The sequence below is a fragment of the Eschrichtius robustus genome, chromosome 18 (assembly GCF_028021215.1).
Source record: "Eschrichtius robustus isolate mEscRob2 chromosome 18, mEscRob2.pri, whole genome shotgun sequence".
NCBI lineage: Eukaryota > Metazoa > Chordata > Mammalia > Artiodactyla > Eschrichtiidae > Eschrichtius > Eschrichtius robustus.
Genome location: NC_090841.1, coordinates 16,871,871 through 16,898,171, shown reverse-complemented (window position 1 = coordinate 16,898,171; position 26,301 = coordinate 16,871,871). Strand labels below are relative to the sequence as shown.

The following is a 26,301-nucleotide window of genomic DNA, read 5'->3' as shown; positions in this document are numbered from 1 at the left end:
ATCCCTTTGCTTTCTCTCCACCCAGTTGGAAAAGCCTGTTGGATCTGGAATCAGTGAGGACGTTATCGTCAGTATAAATAAGGCCCAGAGAGTTTATCGTGTGATCCTGAGTAGGGATGTGAGTATTTTAATAGATGAAGTCTTGATCCAAGAAAATGAATTCCTGGTTTTCAAAGTTTCAGGCATCAACAAGCAAGCGGTGGGAGGGGTTTTGGGGTCTCGCCCATGGCAGCTGTCTACTCCACCTACTTAGATGTCTGATGTGTCTTCAGTCTTGGTTTCTATTTTTAAAAAATGTCTCTTCCTTCTTCCGTAAAAATTTGCCTAGGGTTCTGGCCCATAACAACATTACAATCGCATGTAACGGTTTGAGAAAAACCACAATTATGAAAACCTCAGGGTAATCTTACATCCAAATACTTCATATTATCTGAAATTATCAAAAGTTAATACGGTTACCACCTCCCCCTCCCCAAATCAGAGCAGAGGGAAAAGGGTTTTGAATCAAACATCCTTTCCTCAGTTAAAATCATTCTGGAAAAAAACCAGCATTTGATCAAGTTTAGACAAGACTTTTTTGGTTGTTGTTGAAGATTGCTGCAATGGTTTCATATTAGGTTTTCTTGCCCCTTTCCAATTTGTTTACAATCACCCCTCCCTCCCCAGGGGTTTTGGAATGAATCACCAACTTTTCTTTTTCAAGTACACTATTAAATTAGGCTACAGCCTGGAACCAAACATTCGTTCTTACAAGCATTTCTTTCATGTCATCAGCTGTAATGGAAACCAGAAATTCAGTAGGCAGGCCTTATCTCCAGCAAAGCGGAAGCAGGGACATCCAGGCCCACACTTCTGCTGTCATGCACCATTTGGACACATCTAAAAATCATATTTAAGGGTTGGAGAATTGATACTAAAATTAGAAAAGGCCAACTTAAATTTATGTGAAAATTCATAATTTCTTTTAATTCAGAAGTGATACGTGTCATTCATATTGAGTAAGAAGTTAAAAACAGCTTCTTCCTCTGAATTTCAATCTTACATAAGATGCTTTTAAAGGACATCCACACTTTAAAATAAACAGTGTTTTTCAAATTCCAGCTTCAAGAGCTTAAAGATACATTCAGTCCATTTTTAATTTCAGGAAACAGCAATTGTTGAATATAAAAATACTTAATTATAAGAATGGCTATCTTTTAGTGATATATTATTATGAAAACCAGACCTTCACCAAAAGATATAAATGAGATGACATATGAGATGACCATTTATCCATTCAGCTAATAGTGCTATCACTAAGTTAAGGATTAATGATGTAGCAATAAACAAAACACACAAAAATCCCTGTCCTGTGGAATTTATATCAAAGGGAAGGCGAGTGAGATAGATTATAAACAAAATACATCAATAAATATATAGAGAAACACTATAAAGAAAACAGAGCAGGGAAGGCGATTAGAGAGTGGTGGGTTTGGGGAAGAAGTTACAGTTTTAAGTAGGAGGGTCGGGAAAGGTGGTGTTTTTGTAAGGTGGTAAAGGAAACATGACTTTGAAGAAGAGGACTCCATGCAGAAGGAACTACCAGTGCAAAGGCCCTGGGGCAGGAGTACCTGGCATAGTTAAGGGACAGCAAAGAGTCCCATGTGGCCTGTGAAGAGTGAGTAGGCCAGAAGGGGTGAAGGGGTTAAATCATAAATTAACCCCTTGAGTAGGGTTAACCCTACTCAACCCTACTTAAGTTAAGTAGGGTTGGGGTGAGCAGATTATATAAGGCCTTGGAGGGCATTGTGAAGATGTTGCCTTTTACTATGAATGAGGTGGGGAGCCTTTGGAAGATTTTGAACAGAAAATGACATGGTCTGACTTAAGTCCTTAAAAGATTATTTTGGCTGCTGTGTTGCAAATCGATTTAAGAAAGGGAAGGCTAAAAAGAGGAAGACTAGCTGGGTACATACTGGACACTCCAGAAATACTTGTTTACTACACACTGCATTGTTACATTAAGTTCTCTCTTTTTTTTACTTATTTCACCTTTTAAAACTTTACTTCAATAACCTATAAGGGAAAAGAATCTGGAAAAAAAATAGATACATATGTATGTATAACTGAAACACTTTGCCATATACCTGAAACTAACACAACATCATAAATCAGTTATACTTCGATTAAAATAAATAAAAGGCAAAAAAATTTTACCTTATTTATTTCCTTATTCTCCGTGTTATTTAGGGTTGTAATTCAAATTTGAAAGCAATACAATTGCATTTCTTTGAAACACTGAATTCATCTCAGACTTTTCACCATCGAGTCAAGCTGGTCTCTCATTTAACTTCCTCTTTCCCTTTCCTTAATTTGGGCAAAGAGTTAAAAATAGTTTGTTCTCTGTGAGCAGAAACAACTACAAAACAACAGAAGTAGACAGGAGTAGCCTTAATACTAATGGCTAACATTTTTGGAGTGTTCTACATGTACTAGGCACAGTGCTAAATGTTCAACATGAATTAGTTCATTTAATCTTTACAATGACTTGCTGAAGTAGGTACTGTTATCATTCCCATTTTCACAGGAAGAGAGAAGTTAAATAACCACTTGAGGTTATACGGCTGGCAAAGGGCCAGGCCTGGATTGAAACTAAGGCCATGGGACTCAGAACCTGTGCAGGTGACGGCCACAGTATATTACTATTACCTCCCAGCCGCCCACAGAAACGCCCACGCTAAGAGATGGAGAGACAGGGAAGACGTCGGGAAACTTTGACTGGAGAGTGATGCTGTGAAGTAACAATGGTCCACTTGGTCTGCTTGTGGTCTATATGGTTAATGAACAGATGGCATTTCTGTTTATAAATCAGTCTTCTGTGAGTTTGGTTTGCTTGAATCAGCACCTCCCCCTCCCCTTCTGCCTCCCAGCCCCCACTGCTGCCCTCCCCATCTCCCTCCACTGCCTCAAGCTTTATCAGTCCAGAGGCTGGACTACATCACACAGGCTAGACTAAAGGTGCCGCCTGCACCTAATAGACGGCTCTCCCTCTTTACACACCATGGCTCCAAATGACTATTCAGAGTTGTTTACAACCTAATACAAAATTATTCGAGGCTAAGTTATTTTTTGTGCCATGATTTTGATTTATTTAGGCTTCTTCCATGTAAGTGAAGAGGTTTAGTACATTTTGGAAATTTGATTTGTCATTTTGTGCTCTGGATCTCTGTCGCCTCTCGGGAATGCTTGGTTCCTATCTTATTTGCCATCTGAGGTAGGGAAAGCTGAGGTGGTGGACATTTATATTTAATGCAGTTAATGTGGCGCGGATTCTAGATTTATCCTTTGCTGTAACTTGGTGAGAAAACGGATTTGGAGTTTAGGTAAACTGGTAACTGACAATGTTGGAAAAATACCAAAGAGTTTTCTCAGCTACTTCTCTCTCTTTTTTGTGAACAGACTCTTTATCAAGTCTTTGTGTTCCATCTCATTCCTTAGGACTGCTCAGCACATTGTTTTTCTTGCGTAAACATTTGATATATTTTGCATATACTTTATACGCGTGTATATGTATATGTGTATGTGTTATATAGGTATGTATTGCTTTTATTTAAAAACGAATCCTGCTCTTTTATAGAATATAGTAGTTGCTTGCAGGGAGAAGAATGTGGTAGCTAGGAAACAGGGGTGAAAAGGAGGTTTTATTCCACTGTATATATTATTTTCTATCTTTTGAAATCTATACAGTATTTGTGAATTATCTATTCTAGTTCATTAATTGATTTACTTTTACAGTAAAACTATTTCAGATTAAAAGATATTAATTCTCTCCTTATGTAGTCAAAAACATCATATCCTTTATGATGAACTTATTTTTTCTGATTAGAATAATAAACTCCTCTTGATAAATATTGTTTTGGGAAAATATTTCCCCAAAATGGTTGTTAGACAAATACTGTATGATCTCACTTATATGTGGAATCTAAAAAAAAAAAAAAAAAAAAAGAACTCATAGATACAGAGGACAGATTGTTTGCTGCCAGAAGTGGGTGCTGGGGGGGTGGGCGAAATGGGTGAAGGTGGTCAAAAGGGACAAACTTCCATTATAAAATAAATAAGTCCTGGAGATGTAATAGATAGCATGGTGACTGTTAGTTAATAGCATGGTGACTGTATTGCATATTTGAAAGTTCCTAAGAGAATAGATCTTCAAAGTTCTTGTCACAAGGAAAGAATTTCGTAACTATGTGTGGTGATGGATGTTAACTAGAATTACAGTGGTGATCAGTACAATATATACATATAGCAAATCAATATGTTGTACACCTGAAACTAATATAATGTTATATGTCAATTATACCTCAATTAAGGAGGAAAAGAATGAAGTCCCCATGGTCAGAGAGCAGATAGCCAGGTAGAAATCTCAGTTATGTTACATTCCAGCTGAGTGTCCTTGGACACACACACTTCACAGGGTAGTTGTGAAGATTAAACAAGTCTTGTGTGTAAACCCATAGCACAGTGCCTGGTACACAGTCAAGTCTCAATAAATGTTACCTTCAAGACAAAAAAATACAAAATCGTTTTAACCAAAGGTTATCGCAAAAAAAAAAATTGTTAAAGGAGACTCCATCTAGTAGAAATTATAACAATATATTCTTAAAACATAATTTAAAGAGGTTTTACAGCAAAATCATATCTCCTCAGCTTATATCAGTAACAGCAAAATATAGATACAGTAGCAGATACTGGAAAGCATTTATTACTTTGAAGTGCCATACTCAGTGGTGGCAAAACTCTAGAAACATTCCCTTTTAAAAAAAAATTTATTAAAGTATACTTGATTTACAATGTTGTGTTAATTTCTGCTGTACAGCAAAGTGGTTCAGTTATACATACATATACATCCTTTTTTCATATTCTTTTTCATTATGGTTTATCACAAGATATTGAATATAGTTCCCGGTGCTATACAGTAGGACCTTGTTGTTTATCCATCCTATATATAATAGTTTGCATCTACTAATCCCAAACTCCCAATCCATCCCTCCCCCATCCTCCTCTTGCTTGGCAACCATAAGTCTGTTCTCTATGTCTGTGAGTCTGTTTCTGCAGAAACATTCCCTTTAAGATGAAGAAAAATATGAAGATGATGTGATCATCACGTTTTAAAAAAATATCTGAGAAGACAAAATAATAAGTACAAATACTGTCAAGGAAAAAGCAAAGTTATCATTTGAACATGGTATTATTACTTGAAAAAAAAAGAGAAATCTATTAAATCTACTAGAAATAATGTTAGGTGGATAGTTACAAGATGTTTAAAATCAATAGACTAGGTAGGGACAACTAGATATCCACGTGCAAAGCAATAAAACTGGACTGCTACCTCACACAATACACCAAAATTAACTGAAAATGGATCACAGCTCTAAAAATATGACCTAAAACTGCAGAACTCTTAGAAGAAAATATAGTAGTAAATTTTTGTGACCTTGAGTTAGGCAATGGTTTCTAAGATATGACAAAATAAAAAATAGATAGATGAGAATTCATCAAAATTAAAAACTTCGAAGGACACCATAGAGAAAGTGAAAAGAAAACACACAGAATGGAACAAAATATTTGCAAATTACATATCTGATTCATTTGATATTCGGAATATATTATTTAATAAACTCTTAAAACTCAACAGTAAAAAAAAAATAACCCAATTAAAAATGGGCAAAAGACTTGAATAGATTTTTCTACAAAAAAGATATGTAGTCCCCCTTTGCCCGTGATTTCACTTTCTATGGTTGTAGTAAACTGTGGTCAAAAATATTAAATGGAAAATTCTAGAAATAAACAATTCATAAGTTTTAAATTATGTGCCATTCAGAATAGTGTGATGAAATCTTGCTCTGTCCTGCTTCATCCCACCTGGGATCATCCCTGAGTCCAATGTATCCTGCCCATTAGTCACTTAGACTTAGTAGCCTTCTCAGTTATCAGATTGACTGTAGTTTATCGAAGTGCTTGTGTTCAAGCGACTCTTATTTTACCTAATAATGGCCCCAAAGTGCAAGAGTAGTGATGCTGACAATTAGGAAATGCCAAAGAGAAGCTGTAAAGTGCTTCCTTTAAGTGAAAAGGTGAAAGTTCTTGGCTTAATATGGAAAGAAAAAGAATTGTATGCTGAGGTTGCTAAGATCTAGGGTAAGAACAAATCTTCTATCCTTGAAATTGTGAAGAAGGAAAAAGAAATCTGTGCTAGCTTTGCTGTTGCACCTCAAACTGCAAAAGTTGAGGTCACAGTGCATGATAAGTGCTTAGTTAATACAAAAAAAGACATTAAATTTGAGAGAGAGACCACATTCACAAAACTTTCATTACAGTATTTTGTTATAATTGTTCTTATTTTGTTATTATTGTTGTTAATCTCTTACAGTGCCTGATTTGTAAATGAAACTTTATCATAAATATGTATGTACAGGAAAATCATAGTATATATAGGGTTTGGTACTATCCAAGGTTTCAGGCATCCACTGGGGGTCTTGCAACAAATACCCCAAGGAGAAGGGAGACAAATGTCTACAAATGGTCAAAAAGCACACGAAAAGAAGCTTGTTGCATTTCAACCCCAAGTGGATATTCTGAGATTCAATCTTGGCCATCCAGGGTTAATGCAGACCCCACAAGGTAAAGGGCACGACTCCCACAGGACTGTCCTTACTTCAGATGTCAGATCCACTTTGGAGGTCCCAGGCCACCCATACTTCTGACCAACTGGCTATAAATTCAGGGCTTTCCATGACCCCCTTAAGTCCAATAATTCACTGGAATGCCTCACAGAACTCAAGAAAGCTATACTTACAATTAAAATTTTATTATGAAGATTACAGATTAGAAACAACTAATGAAGAGACAGCTGTGGGGAAGAGAAAATAGGAGTGATTGCTAATGGGTTTGGGTTTCTTTGGAGGGTGATAAAGATGTTCTAAAGTAGATGGTGTTGATAGTTGCACTACCTTGTGAACATACTAAAAAACCACTGAAATGTACACTTTAAAAGAATGAATTTTATAGTACGAGAATAATATGTCTATAAAACTGTCAATAGGCTTGGTAAGAGTGAGGAAGTATAATGAAAAAATATCCCATTGAACAATAAGAGCATTAAGAATGAACTTGACAGGCTTCCCTGGTGGCGCAGTGGTGGAGAATCCGCCTGCCAATGCAGGGGACATGGGTTTGAGCCCTGGTCCGGGAAGATCCCACATGCCACGGAGCAACTAAGCCCGTGCGCCACAACTACTGAGCCTGCACTCTAGAGTCCGTGAGCCACAACTACTGAGCTCACACGCCTAGAGCCCGTGCTCCGCAACAGGAGAAGCCACCGCAATGAGAAGCCCGCGCACCGCAACAAAGAGTAGCCCCCGCTCACCGCAACTAGAGAAAGCCCGCGCACAGCAACGAAGACCCAACACAGCCAAAAATAAATAAATAAAATAAATAAATTTATTTAAAAAAAGAAAAGAATGAACTTGACATGAAATATCTTAGGCCTATGTAAGGAATCTACAAATCCTGATCTAGGGTCATAATCAAAGACCTAAATAAATGTTTAGGGCATGTTTCCAGATATTTTGAAATATTGTGAAAAGTAAATTCTTCCTAAATTCACATATAAATTTAATAGTATTCCAAAGGATTTTTTTTAAGGAGGATGTGTCAAAAGTAGTATAAAAATATATGAAAGAGGGACTTCCCTGGTGGTCCAGTGGCTAGGATGGCTAGGACTCCACGCTCCCAATGCAGGGGGCCCGGGTTCAATCCCTGGTCGGGGAACTAGATCCCACATGCCGCAACTAAGGTCCGCATGCTGCAACTAAAAAAGATCCCGTGTGCCACAACTAAGACCCAGGGCAGCCAAATAAATAAATAAATATTTTAAAATATATGAAAGAATATACAATATAGTATAGTATAAAAATATATATGGAAGAAATAAGTCAATGTAAGTTCATCCATTGTAACAGAAGTACCACTCTTGTGGGGATGCTGATAATGTGCGGGGGCAGGGGATTTATGGGATCTCTCTGTACCTTCCTCTTAGTTTTGCTGTGAACTGAAAACTTCTCTATAAGTATAGATCGTCCCCGACATAGGGTGGTTCGACTTACAATTTTTTCGACTTTATGAAAGTGCAAAAGCAATAAGCATTCAGTAGAAACCATGCTTAGAATTTTGAACTTTACTCTTTTCCCAGGCTAGCGATCCTTTATCATGATGCTGGGCAGCGAGCTGCAGCTCCCAGCCAGCCTCGTGATCACAGTACACTTACAACCATTCTATACCCAGACAACCATTCTGTTTTTTACTTTCAGTACAATAGTCAATAAATTAATGCTATATTCCACACTTTATTATAAAATAGGCTTTGTATTAGATGATTTTGCCCAACTGTAGGCTAATGCAAGTGTTCTGAGCACGTGTAAGGTAGGCTAGGCTAAGCCACGATGTTCAGTGGGTTGGTGCGTTAAACGCACTTTTGACTTAACAGTATTTTCAATTTATGATGGGTTTATTGGGATGTAACCCCATCGTAAGTTGAGGAAGATCTGTATATATGGAAGAATACATATGTAAAAATAATGGACATTTTGAAAAAGAGGAGAAGAGGTAACATTAAAGATAATATAGTCTTTAAAAAACATACAGAGGAGATAAGGGTCATATCAGATACCAAAACACATTATAAAACAATACTGATTAAACGTATAGTATAGGCATAGGACTCACAGACAGAACAACCAATCAGAATGAAAAGTCCAGAAGCAGATTTAAAGTTATTTACAAATTTAGCGTGTATCAATGACAGCATTTCAGTTGAAAAGAGAAAGGATGGATTATTTTATAAGTTTGGGGTAATTGCCTAAACAATAGGAAAAAAAAAAAAGTTAGACTCCTACCTCACAGATATAATCAAAAGTTTAGTAGGTTAAAGATTTAAATGTAACAAAAGTTTCTAATGAATCCATTAATTACTAGGAGAAAATACAGTTTCTCTTAGATTATTTATATAATCTTGGGTACAGAATGTCTTTCTTTTCAGCATTGTAATATAGGCAGAATTATAAAGAAAAAAATTGATACATTTGACTACTTAAAAAAAATCTTTATGCCCAGAAAATTAAATTTAAAGTTAAGACAAACCGGATGAAAACTTGTTAGAGTATATGTAGTTCTAAATGTAGAATACACACAGATGTACGATAAATATATAGACAGGGCTATTAAAACTCAATAATATAAATATTCGAAGTCAATATCTTATGTTCAGAGGACATGAACAGACATTTCACAGAGGAAGCAATGTACAGGGTCAATAAACATTTTTTTTTAAATTCAGTCTCACTAGAAATCAAACAAATGCAACTAAAAACAAGATCCTATTTTTCATCATTAGATCAGCAAAGATGAAAAAGAATTATATACTCAGGGTGACAAGAGTGTGGGAAAGAGCATTCTCAACCACTATTGGTGGGAATATAAACTGAAACAATTTAGCAATAAGCGTTTTTAAAAATCTTAAATATGTAACTACTCTTTGATGCAGAAATCCTACTTCTAAGAATTTGTCCTAGGGAAATACAAAAAAAGAATTTGTCCAAGGGAAGTAGCCAGTTATTTGTACAAAGATTTATTTGCAAGGATGTCCACTTACACATTGTTTATAAAAGTAATAAAAAAGGAAATAATATAAATGTTTCATAGCAGGATATTGATTAAAGAAGTTATGATATGCCCATACTATAAAATAGTGTGCATCTATTCAATATTTTAATGGTGTATTTATTGACATGGACAATATTTATTACATATTGGTAAGTTAAATTATAACATGGCATGAGTATATTTTATAAAAATTGTAAACGCTACTATATACACTATTTTGGCAAAAGTCTGAAAGAAAATAAACCACCAATGTTGATTCTGGTTTGTTCTGGTGACAGGATTATGGACACTTTTTCATTTATCCCATTTCCATCTTCTCTGTAATTATGTAATAAAATGATGATTAACAAAGAATGACAAAATTCAAAAATCTAAAAGGAAATAAATGGAGAAATAACTATTAAAAAATAAGAGTCCTGAAGACAGAGTCTCTTTGTGACTATATCTCTGAATATAAGTTAGGCTACATGGGTTCTATGAAAAAAAAAAAATCCTCTGGACTTCACTAAACGCTGACCTGAAAGGGAGAGAAGCGTCTGAATGTTCTTTGTGAAATCCCACCTGCACGATGCTATTTTAAAAATTGTACTAATGGTCATAAAGGATCTTGAAAGGTGAAGGCTAAATAACTTACAATGACGGAAACGAATTAGCAAAAAGAATCTATGATCTGGGAATTGTTATGTGTATGATAAATCAACTCAGCAACAAAGGCCTGTTTTTTTTAGATGCAGCCACATAACCCCTGCTGGGGAATTCTTAAGGAGAGCTGCCAAGCTGGCTACTTCATTTCGTGATTTACTCTTCATTTCTTCCAAGAATATTCAGACTGAAATTGGACTGCCTGTTGTTATGCATCCTTAAAAAACAAAAATAAATTCTGGGAGAATGGGAGCAAAACTTGGTTCTCTTATTTAACGCATTCAGAGGTCAGTTATAATAAGCAAAGAGACTACTCTGTGTGACAGACAAAAAGATATGGGACCAAACAGACGTAAGGGAGAGTTTTTTCCTCCCACAAATGTGCGTATGATATGTGCAAAGTGCATAAAGCGAGCCCTGGGATAGTCCAATAGCGCACTCGCTACTCTGGGCATTTTCCACTACATTTACCTTTTATACGCTGTGCCTTAACCTACACAAAATGTAGAGAAATTTGCATGATTTGGTTATTTATTATTTGAATATGCGGTTAATGAGGTCTCCTGGTGTCTTAGGTTGGGCACCAGGAAATAGACTCTGAGACAGAGATTTGTGGGTGGGAAGTCTATTGGGAACAACACCTATAAGGGAGCCAGGGGAACAGGACAGGGGCAGAAGTTTGAGCTCAGTTGACCTCATGGGAAGCTCAGGAGGTGGGATGGCTCATCCGAGTTGTCTCATACTGAGGCAAGAGGGCTGGATCTTTGTACGCTCTTCCACTTGTACCTATCACTCACCCCTTTGGAAAGGGGCCTAACCTTAAGGAAGGCTGCTTCCTTCAGGCAAGTCCTTGAGAGGACTCAGCTGAAAGCCATCAGCAGCCAACACTTCCGGCACCTGGGGGTCTCCAACCTGAAGGGGGATCTAGGCTGGGTGCTATGGACTGAATGTTTGTGCCCCCCCTTTTCCAAATTCGTATGTCAAAACCATAATTCCCAACATGATGGCACTTGGAGGTGGGACATCTGGGAGGTAGTTAGGGTTAGATTAGGTCATGAGGGTGAAGCCCCCATCATGGGATTAATGCCTTTATAAGAAGAGGAGGAGACACATGAGATCTCTCTCTGTGTGAACGAACCAAGGAAAGGCCATGTGAGAACGTAACCAGGAAGAGAGCTCTCACCTGTACCTGGCCATGCTGACACCCTGATCTCAGACTTCCAGCCTCCAGAAACCTGAGAGATAAATGTTTGTTGTTTAAGCCACAGTGGTAATTAGTTTTGGCAGCCTGAAAATTTTAAGATACTGGGCATTGCAGCGAACACTACAGACAGTAATACCCTGACTTATATTAACAGTGGAACATTCCTCAACTCTGTCCTGCTCAGGTAAAACGTGAGAGGCAAATTAATAGTTGAAGGTAGAATTCTTAAGAAAGCAGTTCTGCATTTTAATCAAAAAGTATTTATTTGACTTCTAGAATGGTAAAGTAGGAGTAATTGTTACTCTCCACCTCTTGCCCTGTTATCAATCCAGGTTATATAGTAAGTTATTCTGTTAATAAAGAAGTGAACTTAGTATCCAAGAGAAAAATTTGAATTATATTTGTTTCCCTCTGTTTCTGTGACTGTCACTTTTCTATCTTATTTGGAAGACTAAAAAGGCCACTTAGGGACTTCCCTGGTGGCGCAGTGGATAAGATGCCGCACTCCAAATGCAGGGGGCCTGGGTTCGATCCCTGATCAGGGAACTAGATCCCACATTCGTGCCGAAACTAAGAGTTTGAATGCCACAACTAAGGCGCCCGAGTGCCACAACTAAGGAGCTGGCAAGCTGCAACTAAGGAGCCCGCCTGCCACAACTAAGATCTGGTACAACCAAATAAATAAATAAATAAATAAATAAATTAATTAATTAATTAAAAAAATAATTTTAAAAAGGCCACTTAGGGTAGGCTGCTTACATTTCATAATAAATAGTGAAAATTTTTTTGTTTGTCTTTCTTTTTTCTTTTATTGGCCATACTGCTCAGCTTTGGAGATCTTAGTTCCCTGACCAGGAATTGAACCTGGGTCCCAGCACTGAAAGTGCCAAGTCCTAACCACTGGACCTCCAGGGAATTCCCAACAGTGAAAAAGCTTTGATTTGAGTTTTATCTTGAAAAGTGAAATAAAAATTGTGAAAGTGTATTTACTTTATATTTACCAAAATGTAGGCTATAATGATAACTACAGGCTTACTCTTAGAACTAAGAACAAGTCAAATGACTGACTGGAATTTTTGGACATAATTTTTTCCAACAAAATCTTATAATAGCACAAGTGACATTTTTCCTTTGTATTTTATTTGTGCAGCATGAAAATGAAGATGGACATTTAACAAAATGCTTGAGGGTTTTATTAATTTTCCCACAGTCTCTCAGTCCTTTAGTTAAAACTCATGGGGAGTTGAACTCATCTTTGGAAACATCTCTGCTGTCTTAATTCTTCTGGATGTTTCTCTCTAGTTGTGGGCATTTCCACTTGGACATCCAAGAGACATATCAGTCTTCACGAGTCCAAAACAGACCCTTGGTTCTCAATTTTCCCTGCCCCTTCCCCACCTCTACTCCATTTTCTCTCCTCCAGCTGCCCAAGACAAATATTAGGAATTATCCTTGATTTCTTTTTTTTTTTTTCTTCTCTCACATGCAACATCCAATCCATCAGCAAGTCCACCTGGCTCTGCACCCCCAACCTGACTCCTTCTCACCACCTCCACTGCTTCCTTCCAGAGCCAGCCACCATCTACACCTGCCCAACCAACTTCACCACCTTCCTAATGGTCTCCCAGCTTCTACTCTTTGTCTCTACAACTACTCTCCACAGAGCAGCCAGAGTGATTTTTAAATGTATTCATTTTTATTAGGTACAACATTTACATGGTTCGAAGTTCAACACACTATAAAAAGATAGGCCCAGAGAACTCTATAACCTACTCCTGCATCCCTCACCCAACTCTCTAATGATATTTATTTCCATTGGTATCTTTTTTTTTTTTAATCCTTCTAGGATTTTTAAGGCAAATGCAAGCATATGCAAATATATCCCTCACCTTATTACATAAAAGGTAGCCTACTATAGAGACTATTCTACAGTGTTCTATATCTTGCTTTTTTTCACTTACCAATACATCCTAAAGCTCTTTTCATATTAGCACATAGAGATCTTCCTTATTTGTTTTTCCCGCTGCTTATCATACCATCGTTTATTTAACCAGGTACCTTTTGCTGAACAAATAATGCAACAATGAAAAACTTCATACAGGTGTCATTTCATACATGTTGGAGCTGCATCTATGGGATAAACTCACAGAAATACAGTTGCAAAATCATGTATGTTAGTGTATTTGCCAGTTTCAAAATGAAAATTTTAGAGATAAATCTGATTGTCACTTGCCCTGCTTAAAGGCCTCCCCCAATTCCCCATCCCAATCAGAATAAAAACAAAAAGCACTGAGACTCACAAGGCCATCCCTAATCTTAATCCTAAACAAGGCCTTTGCTTACCTCTTCAGTGTCAATGTCTTTCCCCCGCTTTCACTGTGGACTAAGCTCATTGGCCTTCTTTCATCAATCTCATAAAATTATGTTTCGTGAGACGTGCAATTTCACTTTGTAGTTGATTTCCATTGTGTTTGGACTGTATTGTCAAATATGTGTAAAAATCCAGTCATCAGCTCTAGACTTGACAAAGAAATTGACCCTAGAAGGGGAGAATAGATGTTAATGTTTAATGGGGACGGGTATTTATAAGCAGTCATTTGATAAGTAAACGTTTCTAAGTTATGATGAATTTTACTCTCCTTCATAACTTCAAACTTCAGGGATTCAGATAATGAATGCTGAGATAATGAGGACTTTCTATCATTCTGTAGCTGTGTGACCACAGATCCCAGACACATAAAGGTGGAAGTCTAACCTTACATAGAAATCCAACACGGTCGGAAAAGAACAGTGGGCTGGAAATGGCAAGCGCTGTGTTCTGCCACTAAGTAAGCTGTGGGAGCTTAGGCGGGCCATTTCATCTTTCTCTGCCTCATTTTATATGTATGAAAAGGAAGAAAATGGAATTCATCATGAGACTCAACCTTTTCACTCCCCAGGGATTCCTTTTATTACCCCCACTCATTTTTATAATACGTTGAGAAATTTTATCTACCGAAAGTTATTTGTTATAATTTATGTTACCATGTTCATTGTTCACTGTTAGCATGTTCATCGTTAATTTATCAACACTATATATAATTTTGAATTCTGCTTAGCATTAAATAATCAGCTGCTGTTGGTTGACCCAAAGCAAAGGAATTCATATTTTCATTTGCCTGTGTAGCTCTATCTTGTTTAATTCCTAAGGCTGGGAATCTCAGGACCTACATGACTGTAAGTTTCTTTACCAGTCTGGGAGTCAACGTCATGTATATAATCATCTAGTCCAGAGGATTTTGATTTTGATTTTAAAATTTTTTATTATTTATTTATTTATATTTTCGCGGCACTGGGCGGCTTGTGGGATCTTCGTTCCCTGACCAGGGATTGAGCCCGGCCCTTGGCAGTGAAAGCATGGAGTCCTAACCACTGGACTGCCAGGGAATTCCCTAGTCCAGAGGATTTTTAGATGGTGCCCCACAGAGCCCTGGGGCTCAGAGCTGAAGTGAGGGTAGGGAAGGAGGAGGCGAAGCAAGGAGTCTTAGGGCCCCCACACCTATTTTATCTAGAGTACCTCCACTTTTTTTCTGTCCTGTATATTGTGTTCTGCCTAGGATTTTGTTTGAAGAAAGGGTTTAAACTATTAAAAATAATTTGAAAAATACATCAATCGAACTCGATTGTATAGAGGAAGATAATGAGGCTCAGAAAAGTTCAATGAAATTTGCCCAAGGTTACAGAGCTAATTAATGGCCAAATACTCATTCAGTCAATCAACACATACTTATTGAACATTGTGGAAATAAAAATTATAAATATAAAACTTTGATTCAGCCTTGGTCTAAAAACAATCTATGGGTCACCATGATGTTTGATCAGAAGCATTAGGATAAAAGAATCTTCTTTTCTTTTTTTTAATTCAATGGTTTTTTTTTTGGCCACGCCCCGTGGCTGGTGGGTTCTTAATTCCTCGACCCGGGATGGACAGTGAAAGCGTGGAGTCCTAACCATTGGACCACCAGGGAATTCCCTAAAGAATCTTATTTTCATGAACTGGTGGAGAATTGACATTAATGTGCATGCTACTCCTGTTTGGTAAGAAAAGGAAGAGAGGGCAGAAGAATATCTGCATACTGGTGACCGTGGGAGAGCAATGAACAAAGAGTCCTGTTAGAAGACAGGCCAGGTGGGGTAAAGGTCTTATTTCAGTTTAAATTCCTAAGGGTTCTGTCTCTGACTGTCACACTATTGCTATTTTTTAGTGTCACAGAGGAGGAGCCAAGAGCCCTGCCTCTCCAAGATTATCTATAAGGTTTTTATTTCATTTCCCAAATTAAGCATGTTATTACCTCTAAGCTTGGAAAAACCTGTGGCTATGGGAAATGTGTTAATTTAATCTATAAGATATATTTGTAATAAAAGTCAATTGATTGAATTTGTTCAACTTAAGCTGGTAATAAATTCTCTGGCCTTATGATAGTTTACCTACGACGGGGTGCTAGGTATGTTCTGTTTTTAGGCCAAAAACTACAGACTCTCTGGTTCTAGCTTTCTCCCTGCAAACTATTTGAAATAAAGCGTGTCTTTGGCAGATTCAAAGACAAATGTACCACAAAGCCTCATTCTTTCTCAGCACCAATCAAGTCAGCCATTCTTCTAGGCATTGAGGATACAGCAATGAACATGTGGAAAGAGTTTCCTGCTTCCATGGACCAGAATTGGTTCTCTTGGTTTCTGGTCCAATGCTGTTTCTGCTACACTATGCAGACTGAAGACTCATTCTGCTCTTTTGCAAATACTTGTCATTACAGAGTGTGCTTATGTCTCCCCCATGTTATTTATTCATTTATTCCACAAATATTTATTGAGTAGCTTCTATTACCAGATTATGCTAAGTGCTAGGCATCCTGATATGAATTAGCTCTCACGGTGCTCACAGACCTATGGAACATAGACTTGTAAACAAATTTCAAACCAGCATAATAAGTACGATAGAGGGAGAGGAACAAGGTACAGACACACTACACAGCTGGAACTGATTAACTCCCTCTGGCATGATATCCAAACTTGGATTTGAAAGGTTAATAGAGGTTTCCCAGGCAAACCAATGACGGTGGGAGTAGGAATGGCATATACAAAGGTACAGAAGAAACAAGAGAGAACATGCACATTCTCAGAACTATCTGCTGTTTGGTATTGATGGAGTTTGAAGCACAAAGTGGACGGGAGGCAGGAAATTGATGGAATCTCTATGTAATGGCCTCTGTTTTCTCTGTGAGTGAAGAGAGACAGCATTTTTGGAGACTAAGGGAGGCAGAGGCTGGTAGGAAGTTTGAAGAGAGGTTTAAAAGAGCTGCTGAATTGTTTATAAAATAGAAAGGATTAGGGAAAAAACAGAAGGTCCATTCATGGGAGACTGGCCTGATAGATTATAGTTCACTCATGCAATGGAATACTATGCAGCCAGGAAAAAGATATAGATACTGATATGAAAAGATCTACAAGATATCTTACTTAGTGAAAAGAAGCAAGATGCAGAAATGTGTATACTACTTTAACTTTTGTGTAAAAGGCAGTAGGAAATTAAAAATATTTCCTTACATGCATAAAATATCTCTGGAAGAATGCATGAGAAAGAGGTAGCTTTGGTTGCTCATGGTAAGGGAAGCTTGATGGCTGGGTTACATTGTAGGGGGGAACACTTTACACCGTGTAGCTTTTATTTATTTATTTATTTGGTTGCACTGGGTCTTAGTTGTGGTAGGCGGGCTCCTTAGTTGCAGCACATGGGCTCCTTAGTTGTGGCATGTGAACTGTTAGTTGCAGCATGCATGCGGGATCTAGTTCCCTGACCAGGGATCGAACCCGGGCCCCTGCATTGGGAGCGTGGAGTATTATCCACTGTGCCACCAGGGAAGTCCCCTACACTGTATAGTTTTGAATTTTGGATCACAGTGATGTGTTATCTATTCAAAAATAATTTAAAAGTGAAATCTCTAAAATCTTTTTAATAAAATGAAAAGGAATAGTTTCTTAGGACAATGGAAGATAAAACTAAATTTTGGCGTCAAGGCTATGTTCCTCTGGAACCTGGTACTTATGCCTAACTTGAGGAAATGCAAAGGGGAATCTTTATTTTCATTAGCGGAGCCTATTTGAGAAAGGTGATTTGGTTGAATCATGGGGATCAGAGCTGTAGAGAGTCTATAGAAAAACCTAACCAAGGCTTCTGGCTTGGCTTCTTGCAGCCCAGGGTCTCCAACCATGGCTTCTACAGCTTATTTACAACATCTCTTTGGTTACATCCAAGCAGCCCCTCAAATTCCTTTACTGCACTTCTTGGTGCAAAACCATGTTGGTACAAAGTGAATTAAAACAGAACTTTGCTCTTCAGGAGCTAGGAAGTTAAAGGACCCTGATTATTTCATAATGTGTGAACAAATAACGAACAGGACTAATTTTTGCCTGTGGATTGTTGAATCTGGTTCATTCTCTCACAAGCAAACCCTTTTATCTCTAAGCAAGTATATAAAGAAATGTTCTGGGTGTCCGACAGCAAGCCTGTGAAGTACTGTCTACAGGCCACATAACATCAGGGAATGAGGATGCAGGGATGACCAATCTGTCACCCCTGGTGTCTGGGACCACACAGGGCAATGACAGAGACATGAAGAGAACGTTGGAATAAAATGTGGTCCTTGCTATCAGGGAGGCATGAACGGAATTCTGTGGGAGCCCAGAGGTAGGAGCAAGTAACTCTGCTTGGAAAGAGTTAGGAAGGGCTTCATGGAGGAGAAAATATGTAACCCAAGTCTTAAATAAGGAGTTGAAGTTGAGGGAGGTTGAGAAAGACATTCCAAGCATGGAGAATACAGTGGGCAAAGGCAGTGAAGATCAGAATAACATGGTGTGTTCATGGGACACCAAGCAGCTTGCTCTAACTCCATGGCAGCTGCTTTTCAGGGAGTGGCAAGTGTCCGGGCTGGAAAGGAAGGTCCGGACAGGGTTATAAAATGTCTTGCGTGCCTGGCGAACAAGTTTAGACTTTGTCGTGTCAGTAAAACGCCATGTTCTCAGTCAACAGGCTAATTCGGTACTTTGCCATTACTCTCTAACCTGTTTTAAGCAGGTCGTCCTTCTGTTGGCTTCCATAGTCTTGTTGGACACAGAACAGGGATGTGGAAGGCAGGTTGGTAAACAGTGTTATCTTCCCCGTTCTTCCTTTTTATTCTTCTCTCACATTTAATTAGTCATCAAAGTCTATTCTGTCACAAATGCTTTCTTTGTTTTTTCCTTGGATCAACCATTTAGTAAGCATTTACCTGTGGCAGGTACTGGGCTAAAGGCTTTATACACACCATCTTATTCAACCTTCAAATAGCCCTGTGAGGTCACGTTTTAGTCAGTGTTCTTGGTAGCAGGCAGCAGATGTCTTAAGTAGAAAAGCAATTTACTGGAAAGTTATCAGGCAACTCACAGAATTTATAGGAAGGTGGAGGACTAAGTTCAGGGAAGAGCCAAGGGAAGAAGCAGAGTACAAAGTTGGGATCCAACCTCAGCTACAATTCCCAGGACATGCCCCGCCATGCCTCTGGATGCTAATCTCACCACAGAGACTTCGAAGATTCTCAAGCTGATCACAGTGCCTTTGCATCACTACCCCCCAGCACAGAGAGGAGGGAGAGCATCAATTGGCTCTACTCAAAGCATGAGGAATGGCTTCCCTTTTGTGGCTTCCCAATCCCATTGGGATTCATTCAAATTAGGAAGGATGTCTAGATAATGCACTTCAAAAACGACAAACACCCGTGAGTGCATTTTGTAGATGAGGGAATAGCCTTATAGCAGGTAGGTTAGGTAGTCAAGTAACTCAGCTAGTCAGTGGGGGAGCCAGGCTTGCAGCCCGAGTCAGCTTGTTTGCAAAGCCCACGGTGTGATGCAGTCCTCTGCATTGCCTTCTCTAAACCATCCCAGCTCCATTTCACAGCCCACACACCAGTCCACGCTCCCGTCACCTCGTCTGCATTACCGCCTCCTACCTGATCTCCCTGCTTTGTGCTCCCCCGTCTCAGTTCATTCTCTACACAGTTGCTAAGATAATATTTTTTGAGTACCATCCACATTACATCAACCACTTGTTTAAAAATCCGTGACTCACCCCTTCGAGAGCCTTTCCTGATTAATATCATTCCATGCCGATCACTCAGTAATCAGTGAAATAACGTTGCTACAGTGCTATCACAGATGCATAATTTATACTACACTAGGTTATATTATGCATAGTCTCTAGCTATTCCATTGATGTGTGACTCTGCTAAGGTCGGAGAGCCTGTCTTCTGTTGCTTTTGCAACTCTAATGACAGATACTAGCATCTAACACCTTGACTGTCTTCTAACTGAATCCTGGGGCCCTCCAGGAGAGTTGTGGTACTATCATCAATGTTATTAGTTGCAGAGCACTTCTCATTGGCGAATTCATTATGAGTTTCCCTGACATTTCCCAATTGCTTCCTGTGTTTCTCTGCCATATACACTGTGCCCTACCTAGAGTAAGTGTGTTACAAAATTGCTAATAATGCTAACAATTTTATTTCAGCTTTCGGAAATGTTTCTTTACTCCACCCCCCAGATACTGTAAGTTGAGGAAAGGTAAAAAGTGGTATATTTTTTCTTTGAGCTGGGAGGTGAGAGGAAATATTATTTAGAGCATGTCCCTCCTTTCCAATTAGGAATAATAAAGGTTATATAAACATGGAGCACCACATGCAATTAGGGAATCTGCCTGGCCAGGTGACCAGCTTGAGGTTCCTATAGGAAAGCCTCTTGCCTGGTTCCTGAATTGCTTTCATATGGCAGAGGGCATCATTACAACTAATAATGCTCTGGACTCTCAAAAACCTCTAGATCCCTCTAAATCCAGATCAAGGAGGCCAAGGACCAGAGCACTGTAGGTGTTTTACCTCCCACCTCTCTGTGCTCCAGTCTCTAGCAACATTTTTTGAAGACTTGTCTCTTTCTTGAGTTTATGACATCAGAAGAGGTCATACCTACACACACAGCACACGACTTGAGGATCGCTCCCACCAGTAGAATGAACAAAACTCAGAATATATTTAAACAATACTCATATATGCTGTGGTCTCTTCATAGATGTCAAGAGGAAGGATAAGAAGGTTAGGGTTTCTGGCTTCAAGGGGTTAACCTTCTGTATGCGGAGACAAATCTATTAAACATACAATTGATGAATAAGGGGATGAGGCAATAAAGTAAGTCGATACTGGGTATAAGAATGGCACATGGAAGGGAGTAATCCACTCTGTTTGGTGGCGGGGCAGGGGTGTGGATACCCAGAGGCCTTACAGAGGATGAAATGCTTGAGCTAAGACTGAGGAAAGAGTAAGCATTTGCCAGACAGATGAAGTGGGGAAGAACATTCTAGGAAGAGAGCAGAGAGGTGTACCATGGGACGAAAGGCTTAGGTTATTATCAGGTATCTTGGATTCTGAAGATGCTTATTCAGCACCCATTCTTTCCTTCTTTGCAAATTTCCTAGACAGGGGGTTGAGTGTAACTGACCTCACTCCCGGCTCCAGGGATGGGTCTTGATTGGCCTTAGCCAGCTGGCATAATCCATTCCCCTGTCATAGCTGGTTCCCAGAAAGGCAGGTCCTCCAGGCCTAAGAAAATCAGCCATGGCATTCCTCAGGTATATTAGTTCAGGGCTGGATATGTCCAATCAGAAAGAAGCCCAGGACTTTGGCTTGATGGTTGGGGAAGAGGAAGCATGTAAACCTGAGAGCTGCTAGTTTCCACTTTGTTACTTCAAGGGGAGCCAACCAGAGGAGAAAGATGTCACATGGAGCTAAGGGAATTGCAGAGAAATGGAGCCAAATGACCTGAACAAACTCCGACCGGAGATTAAGTGGAGCCTTGTGTTCCCTTCATTCTTTGAAAGATCAAGTCGGATTTTTTGTTACTTGCAACTAAAATCATTCTACCTGACGCAGTGTCACTGGGTTTGAGGTTGGAGGGGGTAGAGGGTGGGGAATGAATGGGCTGGAGAGGTAGGCATGGGCCAGACGATGAGTATAGTTTCAACTCGAGAGACAGGGAAAGCTCTCAAAGGTTTCAGGCCACGTTAGGGAGTAACAGGATCTGATGTGAGTTTTACAAAGATTTCTCCAGCAGCGATGAGAAGCGTGGCTTCAGGGGAACACGTCTGGGGCCGTGAGAACAGGAAACCATGACACATTGCCGCTTCCTTCATCATTCCATTCAAGGGTGTATGTTCTAGCTCCTTTTTGCACGAATCTCAAAAGGGAATCAGATTTTTAAAAATACTTAATCTGTGAACATACGAAATAGGATATAAATTCTTCAGGATTTTATACCTGGGAAGTAAGGATGTATGTTTTAGATGCCCACAAAATTCTTCAGGGATTGAATGTAGGAGATCAAAGTTAGGGTTTTACTATTTGGGTTATCAGTAATATGTTGGCCTCCTTCTGTTTCTCGGTAGAACTTCCAATTTGTTCTATATTCCCTCTTAACTCTTTTTATTTATTTGTCAGTGCAGTCTTTTTTTCTCATTGTTTTGAGTTTTTTGTTTTTGCTTTTTTCTCCCTAGAGACAGGATGGCAGTTGAAGAAAGAAAAACATTGAGTCAATTGGCACAAAAGTCCTTTTCCCATGGTATCTCTTCTCTTGAGGGGAATTAACCTGATCCTAACCAATTTTACTCAAGAGGAGGCATCTTTGATAACAAATATTTGTCCCAATCTCTTTGGCCTCCAGTTATTAATTGCCAAGTAAATTCTAGTGATAGGAGCCATGTGCGTATGTGATTCTGTTCCATTTCACTGGAAACTGTTCTGTAAAGATATTAAGATTTAGTTAATCTTTCTGCTTGCTTGTCATTGCTGAGCTTCCTCTTCATGCCTTGCACTGTGCTTGATACTGGGGACAGTACAATAGGAGAGGAAAGCTGAGTCTCTGCTTCAAAAGGGCTTGTAGTATAAATTCTGATGATGGGAAGTGCTTTTCCCAAAACCAAGTCAATGAGGCCTAAGCAATGACAGTGGTTCATATCTAAGATGGCTGTGTTATGTTGATCCTTAAACTTATGAGAGGTTTTAAAAAGCATGATCAGACATATACAAAGAGTTTCAGATGCCATTCTGCCAGGACTCCAGTGACATTAGAATTTTGGTCATTGACCACTGACTTTCAGTCAAGGTCTTTGCGGATAAAGATGATCTCATTCTTTGTTAACAGAATCGTTTCTCTCCCTCATGTGCATAATTTTAGATGGAAAATGGAGCCAAAAGCAGGTACTTGTAGAAAAATGTGTTATCCCCCAAAGTTGCCACAATACACAAAATGTCCATTCTGTAAAGAACTGTAGTTATATGTGAGAGTTAGAGATTGTTTCCTCCAAATGAATAAACCATTTTGCCCAAATGGCAATAAATTTCACCTCTTCCCCATTTCACTATTTCCTATGGGCGATATTCATTCTCCAAAGTTCCCATTTAATTCCTTCTTACACTTTTTTTTTCTTTTTTTTGGCCGTGCCATGTGGCTTGCGGATCTGCGGATCTTAGCTCCCCAACTAGGGACTGAACCTGGGCCCTCGGCAGTGAAAGTGCCGAGTCCCAACCACTGGACCACAAGGGAATTCCCCCTTCATACATTCTTTTAAACATTATTTGATGTAGGAGATTTACAGCAAAACTGACCGCATACTTGTGCACCAGAACCCGAGCATAGTCCTGACCTTTATTTTTAAACCAAAATCTTTTCACATCAACTCCTCTTCTCTGCTTGCTCACTGGACTCTAGAGCCAGTGACCCTCTAATGATAAAACCAAGATATGAACCAAATTGAGCTCTGTCCTTGACTTTGCAAGGGAGTTAATCACATCCAGAGCCTGGCTCAGAGCAGGCACTGAACAAATATTTGCTGGATAAAAGAGTAAATGAAGATAATGTCTAAGGAGTTGTGAGTTAGTTTGAGTTTTCTTGAGCTAAACTGAGGACTCTGGCAGATTTAAGACCCTTGAATGACAAGCTGAGGAGGTTATATTCTCATTTCTGCTTTCAGTCAGCAAGTTTTTGAGACCCACCCTGCTCTAGGAATAATAGTCTCACTTCCTCTTGACCAAAGGCACTTGGGGTTCCTCTGCTCTTGGGTTCTTAAGGAGCGAGTTCACTGGTCAGTCCCTGCCGCTTGCTTCAGCCCAGGTCAGGGCTAGTGTAAGGGCGGGTCTGCAGTGGCATCAAAGTTATTAGTAAAGAGAAAGACAAGAAGGAACAGAAACATACACTCTCTTCCTCCTTCTCTTTTCTTTCACTATTTCACCCTAACTGTCACCATTTCCCTAGAGTGGGTTCCCCCTCCCACTTCATTCTACCCTGTCCTCCTAGTTCCTCTGCAGAAAATTCCAGCAGAGTTGGTTTTCCTTTGAAATATAGATGACCCTAATTCCTGTTTATTGCTGGCAGGAATGCAAAATGGTACAGCCACTTTGGAAGACAGTTTGGCAGTTTCTTACAAAAATAAACATACTCTTAGCATACAATCCAGCAGTCTGGCTTCTTGGTATTTATCCAAAGGAGTTGAAAACTTAAGTCCACACAAAAACCTGAACACGGATGTTTACTGCGGCTTTATTGATAATTGCCGAAACGTGGAAGCAACCAAGATTCAGTAGGTGAATGGTACATTCAGACAATGGAATATTATTCAGACAATTCAATATTATTCAGTGCTAAAAAGAAATGAGCCATCAAGACATGAAGGAACTTTAAAAAACATGTTACTAAGTGAAAGAAGCCAATCTGAAAAGCCTGCACACTGTATGATTCCACCTATACGACATTCTGGAAAAAGCAAAACTATGGAGGCAATAAAAAGATGAGTGGTTCCTGGGGTTGGGCGGCGGGGAGGGTGAATAGGCAGAGCACAGATGACTTTTAGGACAGTGAAACTATTCTGTATGATACTATAGTGATGGATACATTTCATTATATTTTTTATTTTTATTATTATTATTTTTTTGGCCGCACTGCACGGCTTGTGGGATCTTAGTTCCCCAACCAGGGATCGAACCCACACCCTGGGAAGTGAAAGCAGGGAGTCTTAACCACTGGACCGCCGGGGAATCCCCTATACATGCCATTACATGTTTGTCCAAACCCATAGAATGTACAACACCAAGAGGGAACCCTAAGTTAAATGATGGACTTTGGGCGATAATGATGTGTCATTGTAGGTTCACCAGTTGTAACAAAGGTACCACTCTGGCAGGGGAGGCTGCACGTATATGGGGACAGGGGAGATATGGGAAATCCCTGTACTTTCTGCTCAATCTTGCTGTGAACTTAAAATTGCTCTAAAAAAATAAAGTCTATTAAAAACATACATAGATGGGTAGTTAGATGATACAGCTGTAGATGTAGATATAGATACAGATATAGATATAGATATAGATACAGATATAGATATAGATATAGAAATGAACTTTACTTCAGACCTTTCAGTACATGAAAACCTATTTTTAGCCCAAGGTTTCCTGGGCTAAAGAGGACTGGGGAGGATTGAAGAGGAATATTAAGGAAAAAGCTTTGCAAAAGCCTTGTGCTTGCTTCCAGCACAGGTAAGCAGGTGAAAAATCACAGGCTGTTTTCTGTTACTCAATGGGCACCCCCCCCAAAAAAAAAAAAAAAAAAAAAAGACATTGGTCTGATCAGAAACATTAGGTGCTACCAGTGGAAGAGCATGCAGGCTGGCTAGTCTCTCATTCTGGGAAAGGAAAGGCAATGGGAGATGGGCCCCGTGGTTGGAGACCCAGCCCTCTGTATCTCGGATCACTTTTCCTGTACCCTTCCATTGGATTCCCAGGTCTGTGGTTCCCGGATTACCCTAGACACCAAGGGCCACCTGCATTAGAATCACCTGAAACACTTTATAAAAAGTCAGATTCTCAGGTCAAGCTCCCAGAAAACCAAATCCAGCCATTCAGGGATAGGATCCAGGAATTTTCCAGAAGTTCCCAAGGCACTCAAGTGCAGCCGGGTTTCAGAAGCAAAAAACCCTTGTTGCCGAGGGGGTCCTAGTGCCTGCTGCTGGGAAGGGAATGGGGAAGGAAGGGAGGGGGAAAACAAATGGAGGGATGCTTATCTGATGTTCCTGGATGTAATTTAAAAGATATTCTTCTGGAGAAGCATCATTCGTCATGGAAGTCCTATGCCAGGACTGCTAGTTTTGCACCGGAGGGATTTTGTGAGCCTGCCTGGGACCCACCAATGCATATCTGAGTCAGCAAGAAAATTCAGAGTTCAAAACAATGAATGCTAGACTTCCAATAAGTGTGGACTTCCAATAAAGATGGAATCTCTATTCTCAGATTTTTGCCCTTTGAAAAGTTGGGACTTCTGCTGCAAGATGTTGTGGCCCTGACTTGTGACCCAGCTCTGATCATTAGATTTCTCCTTTGTTTTGAGACTAAGTCATCATCTCCACTCCTTTTCTTCTGTCCCCATGTTTTCCCTGTGGTCCCCTTCCAAGTCCTTCTCAGCTTTCCCCTCTTCCTTTAGAGGAGCTACTTGCCAGATGCTGGCCTCTTCCTTCAGATGAATGATCTTATTCTTGTTTCACAACAACTCTGTGAGTTTGGTGCTGTAATGTTACAGATGAAGAAAGTGGGGCTCCAACAGATTCAGTGACTTGCTAAAGGACACACTGGTAGGTGGCTCTACTCCCACCTTGCCCC

General features: G+C 39.4%; 1 long non-coding RNA gene across 2 annotated transcripts in view; it reads right to left on the bottom strand.

Annotated features, from left to right (window-relative positions):
• Positions 1-26,301, bottom strand: part of LOC137751967 (uncharacterized) — a 49,529-nt gene that overhangs the window by 13,916 nt on the left and 9,312 nt on the right. For both annotated transcript variants that reach the window (XR_011071006.1, XR_011071007.1), the window contains exon 2: positions 13,889-14,084. This is a non-coding gene — a long non-coding RNA (uncharacterized lncRNA). The remainder of the gene's footprint in view (positions 1-13,888; positions 14,085-26,301) is intronic.